We start from the raw sequence: 7,893 nt of genomic DNA, 5'->3' as shown, positions 1-7,893 counted from the left end.
TCAAATTCCGCCGAGGTCGACTTTGCCTTTCATCCTTTTGGGGTCGATAAATTAAGTACCAGTTACGCACTGGGGTCGATGTAATCGACTTAATCCCTTTGTCTGTCTTTGTTTGTCCACTCTATGTTTAGCCCTTTGTGGGTAGTAAAGAAATATGTATTTAACATAATAAACAGTAATTTAATATCTAGCGTTAGCACAAAGACTCGGTTTTGAAAGGAAAGGTACTTTTGATAGAATATGCTTGGTTAAAGCTTCATTGTATGAACTCTGGAAGAATGGAAAGCAGACACGACTTGAGCGGGATTTGAACTCAGAATAATTTTCTATAGCCTCGAGTTGTGAGTTAAATTGAACAAACGGAAGCTGTACGCTAGAAGGTCCTCGGGTGGATTCTAGTGGCAGTTTAATGGTATAGCTTTGTCACTCACTATGTAACACACGATGTGTGACACTGTGTAACACACGCTGGATTACGTTGTGAACGCGTGGAGTAGTACTCTGCCACTTACACGTTAATTCAATGAGCAGATAATAGAATAAGTGAATTTTCATCGTCGAGTGACGGAGATCCACCATTGTTACTTTATAATATACGAGCAAAACACCTCCCCCGTTCAATGGACGGTGCTGAGTTGTCAAACATTTAAACCAAATTTTCCCAAAACAACTTGTCCGACCGTCCCATAGGCCTCCCCTTTGAGAATTTGAGACACCAACAAAAGAAGAAATAAAGATAGACTTTTTTCTATTCCAAGAAAAACGATTTTACAAATGCACGTTCCCACGGCTTTATCGATCGCATTCTCACCTGGAATCGATTTTTGTATTTTTTTCAAAACTTATACACGCGATGATACCGTCTGTATCTACATATCCAATTTGAGCGCAATCGGATGGAGGATGCCCGAGATCCTAGAAGACACACACACACACACACACAAACACACACACACACACACAGAACGGATTTTATATAATATATTATTTTAGACATTATATTTTACACTATGGCGGCGAGCTGGCAGAATCGTTAGCACGCTGGACGAATGCTTAGCAGTTCAAATTCCGCCGAGGTCGACTTTACCTTTCATCCTTTCGGGGTCGGTAAAACAAGTACCAGTGAGACACTGGGTTCGATGTAATCGACTAGTCCCCTACCACAAAATTTCAGGCCTTGGACCTGTAGTAGACAAGATTATATTTTACATTATATTCCCTTACTATATCTATTTTATCATATACTGTATTTATATTAGATTATATTATATCCTATATATTCTACATTACACTGTATCATATCATGTATTATTTGTTAGTTTGCTGTTACTAGCCACTGTATTCATCCGAATATATTACTTGTACTATCCAATGTGATTCTGTGGTTAAGGCCGCTTATGAACTAATTGTTTGATCAACAATTTCGACCTTGACATCATTTATAGTATTGAATTCGGAGGCGTAGCCAGATTCTAAAGTTAGTGGGAGTGAGCACATAAAAAAAAGGCGCCGTAATGCATACCAGACAATCTTTAACTCATTTTTCTTATATTGCACAAAATACTTCATTAGTTACTGTTTGTTCCTTCTCGAGCCATGCCTGGCTCATAAGGGCTGGTTTCCCAGTTTCCTTGGTGTATAGGTGAACTGCAAGATGCAGGAGGAAAGAGTGAGGGAAAGTTGTGGCGAAAGAGTCAGCAGAAGTTCGCCATTACCTTCTGCCGGAGCCGCGTGGAGCTTAGGTGTTTCGCTCATAAACACACACATCGCCCAGTCTGAGATTCGAACCCGCGATCCTTCGACCGCTAGTCAGCTGCTCTAACCACTAAGCCAAGTGTTATAATATATGTAATTGCATTCTGCATTCATTAATTTCGTGTTCCAGTATCAATGTCATTATGTATGAAACTTCCAACTACTTATATGTAGGTGTGACATGAAAAAGATGAAACTCCACAAGATCATCCAGTGTCGGGAGGTTATGACGTCAGGGTTTGTTTCGGTTCTTCAGATGTCAGCGGCCACCAACACATCACAGGAGATTGAGGGGACAATCCAAAAACATGGGATGTTGATCAAATAAAGTAAAACCCCAGAAAGTTTTTCCAAGGACATATGGTTAACAAAGAAAAGAAATTTGACTTTTATCGCACAAGTAAACTAAAGAGTCAGAAAAAAATTGTTGAAAAAGGGTCAGTTTTGAAAAATGTGTTTGGAGAGAGTGGTCACTCCCCTTGCTCCCTTATTAAGTATGCTACCGATTGTAATGGATGAAGACTACAACATCACATAACAGATGTTTAATTGACGTCAATGGAGGAGAGATCCTCTATGTGACCACTTGTCCTGCTAGGAATAACAGCCAAATCTCTCTCAGATCAAACTGTACGTCTCAAAAAGGACATATCGGATAAGGTGGTCTTAGATATGCAATGACTGACAAGAAATACGGAAGTGCTTGGCTGGGATATTTTTGATTATAGATCTGGTTGTTTAGAGCTGATCTAAGACTAACAACTAAGACAACGGCGACGACGACGACAGCAGCTCCCCCTATGTTAATAACGTTCGCATATGCCCTTGAGAAGGAGTACAATGCTAAGAATACCCAACACCATTCACCTATCCTTGTACATCTGATATGTGATGTAGAATATCATTATTCTAAGGGGTTTTTTTGTAATCTAGAAATTCCAATTGTACATCTGTCTATTTTTACTTGACAAGCAGAGGAACATATGGGAATAAGTAAATCAAAGATGGCGACTAAAAGGCACAATAGCGTAAAAGTGATTATGTCAGAAAGAGGAGGGCGCTCGCACACTGTTATTTTGGTGAGGGAACCTTTATTTCTGCGATGATTATTTTTGTTTTTGTTTTATATTTAGTTTGCTTTCGTTGTTTTGTTTTTTAAGTTGTCTGTATTTTTGTTATTGTTCTTTGTTTATCGTTGCTGCTATTGTTGTTATTGTTATTATTATTATTGTTATTATTATTATTATTATTATTATTATTATTATTATTATTATTATTATTATTATTGCTGTTGTTGTTGTTGTTGTTGTTGTTGTTCTTCTTCTTCTTCTTCTTCTTCTTCTTGTTTCCCCCAGAATTACATGTGTGTGTGTGTGTGTGTTTATCCCAATTGAGATTTTCCTCTCAGAAAACGTTATATAGATACTTGATGCTATTTTTGCTTTAATAGAATAATCAGAAGAGGAATTGTGTATATATATATATAACATATATATATATATATATATATATATATATATATAGTATATATATATATATATATACATATATGCATGTATGTATATGTATACATATATTATATATATATATATATATATATATATATATATATATCTATATATATATATATATATTGTATATATACATATGTATATATATGTATATATATATACATATATATACATATATATATACATATATATATATGTATGTATGTATATATATGTACATATATATATATATATGTAAAAATATACATATACATATATATATGCATATACACGTATATATATGCATATGCATATATATATATATAGAGAGAGAGAGAGACAGACAGACAGACAGACAGACAGACAGACTGACAGACAGACATACAAATAGATTGACAGACAGAGGCAAGCAGACAGACAGACATACAGATAGACAGATAGATAGATAGATAGATAGATAGATAGATAGATAGATAGATAGATAGATAGATAGATAGATAGATAGATATAGATAGATGCATGCATACATACACACATACACATATATACATACATACACGCATACATACATACATACATACATACATACATACATACATATGTTCTTACAGCTGGTATTCTTTTTATTGTTGCTACTGTTGTTTGTACCCACATCAATCTTAATCTCGTACACCTCTAATCAAAAACAGTTCAACCATGACCATCCCGTCTTATTAGAGGAATCTAGGACCATACCTCATGTCCTTTTCTTAAGTAAGTAGGATGGAATTTGAGCGATATTTCACTTTTTTTAAAGCATGTCGAATAAGAGCGTGGAGACCCCGTTGTTGTTGGAGTTATGATCATGCCAGAAACTCCACGTGGTTCTGCCATGGTCAAATGATCATGCAAGAAATAGCAACTGAATTCCACTCTCAAATAGTACTTTGTAATTTTAAAAATGGAAGGACACATTTTGAATAATAGTACTAGGTGCTGTGTCTGAAAATAAGACGGAATGGTCGAGGTTGGAAAGGTTTAATCGAGGTTGACTCTTGGCTAAACAACTACACCTTGACCATCTAGATTACTATAGATATTATAAAAATCCTTAGGAAAATGTAAATTAATAAATGTTATGACCAAGACTGGATTAAGAACCACAGAGGCCCTAAACACTTAAAAGATTTTGCTGCCCCCATATTTATGTAATTCAAAATGTAAACAATAATAAACCATAAAATAAATTTTAATTTTCAAAATGAATCTAAACTAACAGCAAGATGGAAAACAATGTTTATTTTGAAACCATCTTCACACACCAAAAGAAACCTAAGATCAACAACAGAAGAGAGTTACAGGAAGCTGGCTGGTTGCTATAGTAACATCTTTTCGCGCATGTCCACTCCACACACGCACATCGGCCACATTCGTTTATTTTCTTGAATATGGGATCATAACCCCGAAGTATTGAATACTAGGCAAGTCTACATAAATTCATATATTTGTTTTCTTGTGATTTATTATGTATTTATGCGCCCTTTTCAAGCCTAGCCAGGCTCATGGGCCCGGTTTCCCGGTTTCTATGGACGGGACGCCAGTCCATCGCAGCGTTACTCATTTTTGCCAGCTGAATGGACTGGAGCAACGTGAAATGAAGTGTTTTGCTCAAGAACACAACGCGTCGCCCGGTCCAGGAATCGAAACCACAATCTTACGATAATGATGCTGACACCCTAACCAATATACCACGCGCCTCCACTTACTTCGCATTGTTTTGGTCTTACCCACGATCCTTTATACAATATATTCTACACAATGCTTCATAGTAATTATTCCATTATAATGTTTATTTTTGTATATTTCCATAATATTTATATTTGGAAAGTTTTCTCTTTTTTTTAAATTCCGAAGCCTTTGATTAGATCCTCACTATGACACCATGAATACCTCAAAATTATATTTCCGATTATATAAACCACATCGAGTATTATTTTAGCAGGTTCAAAGCGATTTCATTTGTGCTGCCAGCCATTTACCATTTCCGTGGTACTCCTCCCTTCCTCTGGTGTCCTAAGCTCCTGCTTATTTTACTTAATGGTTAAACCAGCGCTGGTTATAACTGTAATCTTTCGATGGTCTTTACTGTGGCACAGTATGGAATGCGGTGTTGTGATGGTTCTTGGTAACGCCAAATAAAGAATTTTATATTGTGGTTGTTCCTTGAGTAGCACAGAGGTAAATTTAGTGTTAGAAGTGTCAAGGCGGCGAGCTGGCAAAATCGTTAGCACGCCGGGCGAAATGCGTAGCCGTATTTCGTCTGCCGTTACGTTCTGAGTTCAAATTCAGCCGAGGTCGACTTTGCCTTTCATCCTTTCGGGGTCAATAAATTAATTGTTTCTTTTACGTGAAGATAATCATGAAGCCATACTCTGAGTCCATAACATATTACCACAATATGGTCAATGAGTACCTTTAATGGAGTTAGAGTTCATTCTACTCGAATCAAACTACTGGTTCTCATTATTTAAAGATTGGACTACTAATTGCATTGACGAACTCAGTTAATCGAACATTCTGGTACTCAGTATTATACACTGATAAAGGCGGCGAGCTGGCAGAAACGTTAGCGCGCCGGGCGAAATGCTTAGCGGTATTTCGTCTGCCGTTATGTTCTGAGTTCAAATTCCGCCGAGGTCGACTTTGTCTTTCATCCTTGTGGTCGATATAATTGACTTGATCCGTTTGTCTGTCCTTGTTTGTCCCCTCTGCGTTTAGCCCCTTGTGGGTTGTAAAGAAATAGGTATTTCGTCTGCCGTTACGTTCTGAGTTCAAATTTCGCCGAGGTCGACTTTGCCTTTCATCCTTTCGGGGTCGATAAATTAAGAACCAGTTACGCACTGGGGTCGATGTAATCGACTTAATCCGTTAGTCTGTCCTTGTTTGTCTCCTCTATGTTTATCCCCTTGTGGGCAATAAAGAAATATGAAGTGTCACAGTGATGAGTATAGTGTTGTGACGGTCGTTGTAGTGGTACAGGAAAGAATCTAGTGCCATGATGGTATCTATAGCAGCGAAATGGTGAATTCACTACTGTAGAATTGACAGAGTAAAATGACAGTGACGAATTTGGCACTGACGAACTGCAGACTGGATAATGTATGATGAGATTTCCAATTTATAATCTGTGAGTTAAAAGGAATCGCAGAGGTGCTTGAGTTCGTTTCTAACGACATCGGTAAGTTATGAAGAGAATTCATTCTTTTGGTGTAAGACTAGGTGGAGTGGTATGACTGTGATACTAGTGCTGTAGTGATGACTGTAGGAGAATGCTAGTGGCTGCAGAACTGTGTTAGTGGTTGCAGTGATGCTGTGATCTCTAAAATGGTAGAGTGGGTGACTTAGCGACATTCTGATATAACTAATGCATTTTAGCGAATTCAAATTCATTAGAATGTTGGTTTCAAATTTTGGCCCAAGGCCAGCAATTTCAGAGATTGGAGTAAGTCGATTAAATCGACCCAGTACTCAACTGGTACTTAATTTTTCGACCCCAGGAGGATAAAAAAACAAAGTTGATCTTGGTTGAATTTGAACTTAGAACGCGCAGACGAACGAAAATCGCGGAGCATTGTACCTGACTTGCTAACGATTCTGCCAGCTCACCGCCTTAAACTCAGTAGAATATTGATCCCATTCTAATACGCATGTGTGTGTATGTACGTATACATGTATGTAACTGTACATATGTGTGTGTAAATATATATATATATATATACATACATATATATATGTGTGTATATATATATATATATACATATATATGTGTGTGCGTGTGTATGTAAGTGGGTAGATAGGTACAGATGTATATATGTGTGTATACATTACACCATCCTACGTCTGGCCTTGATATCTTGTATATTTATCAAAAGGGAAATTTGAGCTTAAGCAATCCCATAAACCTCTGCGGGATTTCGATTCCAAGATTAAAGCAACACTTTGATTCTTTGGTGCTTCTTTTAAAAGACTGCGGGCGGAGAGTGACTGCAAAATGTGTGCGCGCACGCGTGTATATTAGTGTGTGTGTGTGTGGTGGTGTGTGTGTGTGGTGTGTGTGTGTGTGTGTGAAATAGTGTAAATCTGCTTAGTGAAAACTGTTTGTGTGTATGAGTGCGTGAACTTATGTGAGTTTGGTGGATGTATGGGTTTGTGTGTGTGAATTTATATAAGCTGAATTTATATAAGGAGTGGCTGTGTGGTAAGTAGCTTGCTTCTCAACCACATGATTCTGGGTTCAGTCCCATTGCGTGGCACCATGGGCAAGTGTCTTCTTCTATAGCCTCGGGCCGACCAAAGCCATGGGAGTGGATTTGGTAGACGGAAACTGAAAGAAGCCCATATATGTATATATATATATATATATGTGTGTGTGTGTGTGTGTGTGTGTGTGTGTTTGTGTTTGTCCCCCCAGCATCGCTTGACAACCGATGCTGGTGTGTTTACGTCCCCGTAACTTGGCGGTTCGGCAAAATGAGACCGATAGAATAAGTACTAGGCTTACAAAGAATAAGCATGGCCACAGTCAAAATGACTGAAACAAGTAAAAGAGTAAAAGAGAGTAAGAGTAAGAAATTATATGCACGTCAATGAATTTAAGTGTGTGTGTGTG

This window comes from Octopus sinensis, linkage group LG4, assembly GCF_006345805.1.
Source record: "Octopus sinensis linkage group LG4, ASM634580v1, whole genome shotgun sequence".
NCBI classification, from domain to species: domain Eukaryota; kingdom Metazoa; phylum Mollusca; class Cephalopoda; order Octopoda; family Octopodidae; genus Octopus; species Octopus sinensis.
Note: the sequence above shows the minus strand (reverse complement) of the source record.